The following is a 10,033-nucleotide window of genomic DNA, read 5'->3' on the forward strand; positions in this document are numbered from 1 at the left end:
TTGATACATCAGCCAGCTGCTGACCTGAACCCAGTATCCAGCCCTTGGCCGTTTGCCCAATGGGGCATGGATATGGTTGGACAACTTCCCCAGGCAACTGGACAGAGAAAATACTTGCTGGTAGTAACAGACTACTTTACAAAATGGATAGAGGCAGAACCTCTTGCCAAAATCCGAGATGTGGACGTCAAGAATTTTATATGGAGAAACATTATCACCAGATTTGGGATTCCAAGAGCAATAATTGCTGACAACGGAACACAGTTTGACAGCAAACTCATAAAGAACTTTTGTGCAAAATTCAAAATCAAGAATTATTTCTCAACACCAAGTTTTCCTCAAAGCAATGGGCAAGCAGAGGCATCCAACAAAGTAATTCTGGATGGAATAAAGAAGAGGCTGCAGGCAGCAAAAGGAAAGTGGGTAGACGATTTGCCCAACGCACTTTGGGCATATCGTACTACGCCGAGAAGATCAACAGGAGAATCCCCCTTTGCCATGGCTTATGGCACAGAAGCAGTCATCCCATTGGAGATCGGCATCCCAGGGATCAGAACCCAGGGAGTAGAGAATGGCACCAATGACGTACTCTTAGCCCGAGATCTGGATTTGTTGGAAGAACGAAGAGAGAAAGCTGCAATTCAGCTTGCAGTATACCAGCAACAGCTTGCCAGAGCTTACAACAAGAAGGTCAATCCAAGAGATTTTCAAGTCGGCGACCTAGTCCTGAGAAAAGTCGTCGGGAACAAGAAGGATCCCAGGGAAGGCAAGCTTGGCCCAAACTGGGAAGGACCCTACAGAATTACTTCAGTATTAGGCAATGGAGCTTATCGGCTTGAGGACAATGAGGGCAAAGCATTGCCCAGACCTTGGAATACTTGTAATTTGAAATTTTTCTATCATTAGATGTACATCATATTTTGGCCGATATCATTAATAAAGTCTTTTCAGAATTCTTTCAACACATATGATTGAGAAAGTTATGCATTGATGTTTATTGAAGACATAATTAATGTGAACCCAAGTCAAACTCAGGTTCACATTGGGGGCAAAGAAAAGGCAGAGATTATTCCTTAATTCAATTGTTGAAATTTGTAGCAATTTACAAGTTGGAATTAAGCTGATTCATTATCTTCACTTGTTGAAATTTGTAGCAATTTACAAGTTGAAGTTAAGCCGAGATTATTCCTTAATTCACTTGTTGAAATTTGTAGCAATTTACAAGTTGGAATTAAGCCAATTCCTTATCTTCACTTGTTGAAATTTGTAGCAATTTACAAGTTGAAGTTAAGCCGAGATTATTCCTTAATTCACTTGTTGAAATTTGTAGCAATTTACAAGTTGGAATTAAGCCGATTCCTTATCTTCACTTGTTGAAATTTGTAGCAATTTACAAGTTGAAGTTAAGCCGAGGTTATTGCTTAAGTTCTCATAGCAATATGTGGGTTGCTTAACCCCAAGGAAGATGCTTAAACACTTGTTGAAATTTGTAGCAATTTACAAGTTTATGTTAAACCGACATATGATCACCCGCTAAGGTATACAGAAATTTACAGGTTAAAGTAAAGGATAAGTATATTATTTAAACACTTGTTGAAATTTGTAGCAATTTACAAGTAGGTTAAACCGAGATTACTGTTTGATACTTGTTGAAACTTGAGAAGAAACTTGCAAAGTTTATATTAAGTAGTATATGTTTATACTTGTTAAAATTTATGAAAAGTTTGCAGGTCAGTATCTTGCCGAAGTAAAAGTTTTATTGTTATACCCGAGGTATATAACCCTGAGAAGATTACACAAAGAAAGCAAAATGAAAAAGCATGCAAAAATTTCTAAGTATAGAACTATGCAGAAGCAATCAACAGAACATCAGAAGATTAAAAACATTCATAGAAGGAACAGTTGCAGTTACATAGAGAAAAAGTTACGTCGGCCATAAGAATGAGTTTTTCATTGTACAGAAATTAAAAGAGAGTACAAATTGCAAAGTGCAGAAAAAGAAGAAAAAAGTACAAAAGACATTTTTTTTTCAAGACTCTTCAGTGTTAGCCGCTGCAGGGACTGGGACCTCGGACGATTCTGGTGGAACCTCCTCGGCAACCTTTTCTGCTTCAATCTCAGCATCAATCTCAGCCAGCGTATTGTCTAGATTTCTTTCAGCCAAAAGAAGGTCAGATGATAGTTGCCCGATGGCAATTTCCTTGGGTGCCCCCCCAACCTCGTCACCCTCCTCATCCAAGGTTAAATCCATCACTTGCTCAGCAGGAGGAGGGGACTTAGCTTCAGCAGCATCCTTGGGTTTTCTCACCAAGGCCTCATCATCATTTTTTCCTTCATCCTCATCTTCGGCATCAGCTTCAGTCTCTGATTCAACCTGACTTGGAGGAGGAAATGGTAAAGGAATGGCATCGGCCTTACGAAAGGGCGAGTCAACAGGGAGATCAAGTTTTTTTATCAAGGACATCCAACCAAGGGAAAATCCCCTGTTGCATGCCTGCCTGACTTGAAGTTTATAATCCTCAGCGACGTCGGCCATACCCTGGGCATAGGCCTTTTCATCAGCCTCTTTGACTTCGGCCTCCTTGGTGGCCAAAGCCTGCTGGAGCTCCTTCTCAGCCTGGGCCTTTCTTACTTCGGCGTCTTTCTTCTCAGCTTCAGCTACTTTGCGGATAGCTTCAGCAGACTCTGCTTTCTCTTCGACCATCTGCTGGGCCTTAGTAGCAGCCTCGGCCTGATCCTCCAGTTTTTTCATCTTCAATTCAAGAGATTTGATCTCCTTCTTCATGGAGGATGCTTCCCTCTTCATATCAACCAATCTTTGCCGATTTTCAAAAGATTGCATTGAAAATGAATGGGCGTGCTGAATGGCCTAAGGAAAAACACAAGTGTTAGAAAATATTCTCAGTAAGAAACAGAAGGAAAAATCGCAAGTGCAAACAGGAATACTTACTTGAACGGAGTGTTGGAGCATGAGAGCGTAGTTCTCATACTCACTGAGGTCAGCATTGCGTTCCAAATCCTTCGGAAGGAGAAGAGCAGTGCTAAGGGCGACACCAACGTTAATATCGTCGGCACTTTCACTAGCCATAATAGGCCTATCCTCCAGGGTTAGTTCAGGGGCCCATGGAACGTCGGGCTTCTTGGACGCCGAGGTCGTCGCAGACGATGACCTCGGCCTTTTTGATTGTGTAGACCCTGAGGGTTGGGCCCCAGCAGACCTCTTGGTGGAAGCAGAGGTTGATTTTTTGCTTTTTGCCAGCTGGGAGATAGGCAAAGCATCCTCAACCTCGGCGCCAGTAGCCTTGGGCTTGGGCTGAGCCTTTTTTACTCTCTTTGGCTTTGGTGGGGGCATCGCATGCGATGGTTCAGCATCAGCGTCGGTTGGAAGGTCGGCAAGAAGATCTTGAACGACAGGCCTTGGACGAACCATCTCGGCAGTCTTTACAAGTCTTCGTCGACGTTTACGTTCTGGAATTGGTATTAAGTAGGGGGCCGAAGTGGATGGAAGATCAGCTGGGTCAGAGGTGGATCCTTGATCTGTTCGGGATGAAGACGCGGTTACAGTTGTGGCAGTTGGTAGGGAAAGACTCTTTTTCTTCTTTTTTGGGACGTCGGGTAAAGTGGATTTATATGTCGGAATGAAGTTCAGCAACAAGGGAGCCTTGCGCCTATGGATTGGAAGACCAAGAAGCTTCTTTAAATCTTGACCCAGAAAGAAGGATTGACGGAAGTTTTTTGGTGGTTGATGAAGATCTGCAGGACAAGCAAACAGACATTAGAAACAGACAAATTTTAAAGACTTAAATAAAAACAACTAAGCATTGGCACTGGGCTCTTACCCTTGCCCTCTGTAATTGTTCGAGGAAGAGGGTAGAGGTGGACATCTTCATCTGGGCCAAATTCCCAATTTCCCGAAGCAATAAGAAAGTCATCCCCAGCCCCCTTGTTGGAGTCTGGGAGGTCGGCTACAATTTTGAACTCAGTAGACCTCGGCTTAAGGTAATAAACAAAGCCCCTATCCTTCAGGTTAAGGGGGCACATTGTATAACAGTACTGAAGGTCGGCCAGGGTAATCCTAAGATTCTCTTGCCTAGCTAAAGCTATAATACCGTTAATCACCCTGTAGGAGTTGATAGTAAGTTGCATGGGATTCAGCCTGTAGAAATGAAGAACTTCGCGAAACAAGGGATCAAGTGGAAGCCGAAGTCCACATTCAGTAAAGGCTACTATAGGAAAGGGCATCGTATGGTCTGTGGGCATGATGGTATCACCATCCCCAGCTAGCTTAAGGTGAACATCGGCTGGGATAGAGAATTCCTGCCTAAAGTATTCGAGTTTTGTTGGGGTATTTACCCTATGCCTCCACATACCCATTACGTCGACTTAAACAAAAGAAGAATGTGTTTCAGAAGATGGGCGTTTAAAGAAGGGTTGCAAGAACCTCGGCAAAGACCTAGGAAAGGACTGATCAGGCTTGTTTCAGTTTTCCCTAAAAATTAAAGGTTCTACACAAAAATCCCAAGCCTAAGAACTATAAAGATCAAGATCGAAGGCACAGATCTGGGACAGATACGAAAAACAGAAAACAAAGACGAAGTTTCAGATTCAAGAACAGAGGTATAGTCTCAGAAACAAAAGAAATACAGAAGTAAAAAAATCAAGAACAGTGGCAAGAAAAATGGTGAAATAGTGCAAAAGTTCAAGATGTAGCCACGATTCAAGATACAAACAAAACCAAGGCTTTGAACAAAAGCAATAATAACAACAGGCAGACGAAAGCACATAAAGAGAATTAAGAATGAAAGGAAAGAATCTTACCAGAACAAATGAAGCCGGGGCAATAGTCGCCGAGCTCAGAAATCGGTTGTGACGGCAGAGAAAGCTTCGCAAAAATGGAAGATTAAAGACAGTTTCAGAAGATTAAAGTAATGGCAGATTCGAAGAAAAAAAGAGCTTTCGGAGAGAGAAAGAGCAAGAAATCAGAATAGAAAAAGTGAAGAAAGAAAGAGACAAGGAAAATTTTTGTCAAAAACGTGAAACGGCGGCAAAAATAGGGCATTTATTACGCCTAGAGCAACGCACGCGTCAGACGGCGCAGACGAATGACAGACAGCTTTCAAGTGCGTCACAGACACGCTCCAATGAAGACAAAACACGTGAAAGGAACGGTTAGATATGTATGACAGCTCATGCGCGTGGGAAAGTACGTTCGAAACCTTGTTCTCCGAAGAGAACACGTCGGCTGGAAGTGGATTATCTCGGCTAAACAGTTTTTGAGCCATTACTCAGAAAAGGAATATCGAAATATCGGTATAGGTTCCATCACCTCAGAGTGCCGAGGTAATAGAACCTAGGGGGCAGTTGTGGGGATATATTTTCTGAATACCAACACGTGGCATGGTGACGCCGACGTGTCAGCCGAGGTGCCACGTGTCGTGGTAGTTAGGCCGAGATGATCTCGGAGAAGCCAAGGTTATCTCCGAAGATATCGGAATCCGAGATAAGCGAATAAAGGACAAGAGTCCTAAGACGAAGAGGGGACTTAACCAAGATAAGAATAAAGCTCTTAGGGAGTTTATCTTTATCTCTTAAAGAGTCCAAAATAAGCACTGAATTGAAGATCATAAAAGTCATACTTCTAGTAGGACTTGGATTGAATATATTATAAAAGAGAGGCACCCCCGTGGGTCTAAGATATGCAATTTATGTTTTGAGTATTAAGTTTTGCACTTGATTATCTTTGAGAGATATACTGACTTGATCGTCGGAGTGCCCCCGGGTGGAAGAACCACCGCCAGAGTCTTTTCTTTCTGTTTCAGGTTGCTGAAGCCATCTATTCTGCCTGTGCTCTCCAGTTGATCACTAAGCGGGCAGTGTGGTCAGATTTTCACTCACACATCCCTTAATTCTAAAATGATGTGATGTAAAAAATAATATGATTTAAATAAAATAATTACAATTCAAATAAAATAATATGTTATTTTAATACAGGTCAAATATCGTCAAAGACTTCGTACCTAAAATATGGATAATGATTCGTGTATTTACTCATTAATATTGTTGACTCTGGACTTGTTAATTTTACAGTGAAATTAACTTAATTCTAAAATCACGAGCTTGTGCTTTTGTGACTTATTCATCCCCGGATAAAACTTTGGAGTTTGACTGGACTTGTTTCCCAATTTGAATTTTGGTAATTACAACACTTCGTAACTACAATAGTATCTACCAGCAGAGATTAGTCGAATTGCGCGTTAAACTAATTTGGACACCCGGTGAGAAATCCAAAAATAAAAAATAAAAAATAAAATAAAGAATAATGTTTGAGAGCTCGAATTTGGCCTCCTTTAATCCCCATAATCCCCAAAACGATATTGTTTTGGGGAATTTTTTTTCTTTCTTTTTTTCTTTTTTCTTCCATTTTCGGCTCAAACGCAGAGGGGAAGAGAGAAGAGAGAGAGAGAGAGAGAGAGAGAAGCAGAGGGAGGGAGGGAGGGAGAGAGAGCCGCCGATCGTCGCCCCGCCAGCTGCCGATCGTCGCCCAGCCCAGCCCCGCCGTCGCAGCCCCACCTCTGCTGATGGCCCCCTCCAGTCCCCTCCTTCCTCCTCCCCTTCCTCCCCCTCCCTCTCCCCCTCCTCCTCCTCCTCCTCCTCCGTCTTCTTCTTCCTTCTGCTGGAAAAAAAAAAAAAAAAGAAATTAGAGGGATTCGGGGGAGCTCGAACGAGCTCCCTAGCACGGTCGTAAAAAAAAAACTTAACTGGATTGACCTAGTGGATGTTATTTGGGGTTTGGGGTTATGATCTCTTCAGGTTTCAGATTCAAATCTCATTAAGTGCTATCAACTTCTTAGGACTACACTTGTGGACTTTGCCTAAGATTTGTCTGATTCATATGGAGGGGTGCTTTACGTTGGTTCCGAAATTAATCAAATTGTGCATAAGCTACCCTGAACAACTAATCATTTAAAAAATAAAAACAATGAAATTAATTTGAAATTAACTGTCCTATCCCATCTAATAATGATTGGCACACAATCAAATTATTTTTATCCATATGATATACATGTTTTTAAAAATAAAATATCTATTTATTATAATATATACGTGATTTATATAATTATTTATTAATCTAATTTTATTGTATATATATTATTTTTAATTTATCGTATAAAATAAATTATTTAAATTATTGAGATGAATATAAATTGATTCTAAAATACGCAAAGTTCATCTATAATGAATACGAAATTGCCTCGATTGGTTGGAGTTTGGAAGGGGGACCAGCAAAGCCACGTGACTGTTCATGAACGGTGTGGATTAGTGGGCCCATGTTAAAAATAATTATAACATATTGGGGTCATAATCAGGGTATGTAACATATGCAGATATCATGCTTAAATTACATTTAATCATAATTAAAATATACATATAATAATTTTTAATTAATCACTATATAAAATATAATTAAAAATATTTTTTCATAATTAAAATACTAATCACAATGATTAACAGTAAAGTCATAATAAAAGACTGTAAATGTCATAACTAAACATGTAGTGATGCGCATCCTATTTTGGGTGATTCTATTTGCATTCAAATAATAAACTCAGTACGTTTAATAAAAAATTAAAATTTTAATTCCTATTATATCCTAATATTATTTTTATTTTCTCATGGTACACTCAAATTATTTAGACGTATTCTTCACATTTAACGTTCTTAATTTTCTTCTCCAATTTTCAATTTTTTTTTTTATCTCCTTCCTTACTCCAAAATCTATTCCACCAAAACTCACAATTATCATCAATATAATTACTTCTTATTGTGTTGTTACCTACAAATAGAACAAAATAAGAACACAATAATATGTGCCATTGTAAAATAAAAAAATAAAAAATTATGGGTATTGTGAATAACACAATAATTTTTGTATTCAAATAATCAAATCAAACCGAATAGAAAAAAAATTGTCATGTTGAATTTGTCAAATCGAAAAATAAGTAATGTCTCGTTCAATTAATCAAGTATCAACTAGTATTATCCAAAAAAAACTCTAGCTCTTGGGAATTGTTAGATGGACAGAGACGCCGTGGAGGTTCAACAACAAAACTATTTTTCAATTTTCATGGGATTATCATGGGGTTTTTTAACAAAGTATTTCATGAGATTATCACTAATATAATAGGAACACATATAAGTAAATATGATGATATATAGAATAACTCACACCAATTGTTCTTTATATGTGAACAAAACGAATAGTTGTAATAAAAAATTTGTTGAAGGGTTTTTGAAAAGGTTTTTCAAAGTGGTGTAATTTGAAATTTTTTATTTGTATTATTTGGGTGTACTTTGAGAGAAAAATTGTGAAAAAAATATATGGTATATTGAGAGTAAATTATAATGTTAAATAATTTAATAAAATATACTAAGAAATTAGACGTACTTAATATTTTGAAGTGTGTATCATAAAATTTCACTAAGATAATATGTACATAGGAATGTATTGAAAAGATGGTTAAAAGTTGACTTTTTAACTTTTTTATGTAAGAAGCGATGTGATCCAAAATAGGTTAAAAACTGACTTTTGACTTTTTATTGATATTCTCAAATGGCCCCATACTATATATTGTTACAAGTAATTTTAGGAATTCATCAATATATATATATATATATATATCAAAATTCTACTCACTATTTTATAATTAAATGTAAAGATTTGTTCATAGTATGATTTCACAATAATAATATTAAATATTATTCATAAATTATTATATTTTTTTAAAACTATTTTTCGATTTATTTCTTGGTTTACAAAATTTTTGTATTGTTGCACGGAAAATGCGGGGACCCCAGTAAGGACGACCCCCAGCCCACGTGGTTGTGGGTGATTGGTCGAAAAAAAAAAAAAAAAAAAAAAAAAAAAAAAAAAACTGGCAAATGGGGTCTGTAGCAGTGTTGTTGTTGCACGCCCAAATATCTCCAGTTGTTTAGGTGGGAAGAGTTGAGTACCCTTTTCTTTTTTTTTTTTTGAGCTAGAGTTGAGTTTGGTTTTGTCTTTTATGTTTTGTTTCGACGGATAAGAATAGGAAGATCCAATCCATCACCATGAATAATAAAAGATTTAATTAAAAAATTATATATAATAATAAAAGAATAAGAAAAAGGAGTGGAAGTAAAACAAAAACAAAATCCATGTCTGCTTGTAGTTATCAACAAGCATAATAGTCACATGCATTTATGTCCTGTATACGTGGCTCAAATTATCTACGCTAGTTGAGTTTTTCTCCAAAAATTTTTTTAATTGGTTTGGTTTTGATAAAAAAAAAAAAATGAATAAAAAAATACTCATTATTTTAATATAATTTTCTCTTTTTTGAGGTGAAAATAAGTTTTAAAAAAATTAAAAATATATTTTTTGATATTTAGTTTTGTTAAACTAGTTCTTAATTTTTTTTAAAAAAATATTAAAATGGAATAACTCAACCAAAACAAAGTGGTGTTTTCTGAAGTTAGTAAAAAATTGACTTTTTGATTTGTTTTTAAAAAATCTGATTTTTTTTTTACCTTTTTTGTGTAAAAAAATTAGTTTTTTTGGGAAGTTCCAAAACGCCCCAAAACCACTTTTCTAATAGTTCATTTTTTATTGAGCGAGTATACAATTGACCAATTTTTTATTTTTTTAAATTTTTTAAATTTTTTTATAGTATGTTTGGGTGCAGTTGGCAAATCCAGATCTACGCAATTAATAAAAAGATTATAGAGTTAATTATACTAATAGTTCTTATAGTTTGGGACTTGTGTCATTTTGGTTCCTGACTTTTAAATTGTGACACATTTTACCCTAAATTTGAATCTTGTTCCAAATAAGGACAATTGAAAATATCATTAGATTTTTCAAGGGTAAAATGGTCAATTTGATAAAATATAAACTAATTTTACAAAAAAATAAATGCCAAAAAAATATTTTTAATTTTTAAAAAATTATTTTTATCCACCAATGATAAAATTAATAAAAATTACATGATTAATT

Source organism: Camellia sinensis, chromosome 4 (genome assembly GCF_055761805.1).
Source record: "Camellia sinensis isolate YWXY chromosome 4, ASM5576180v1, whole genome shotgun sequence".
In the NCBI taxonomy this organism is placed as follows: Eukaryota; Viridiplantae; Streptophyta; class Magnoliopsida; order Ericales; family Theaceae; genus Camellia; species Camellia sinensis.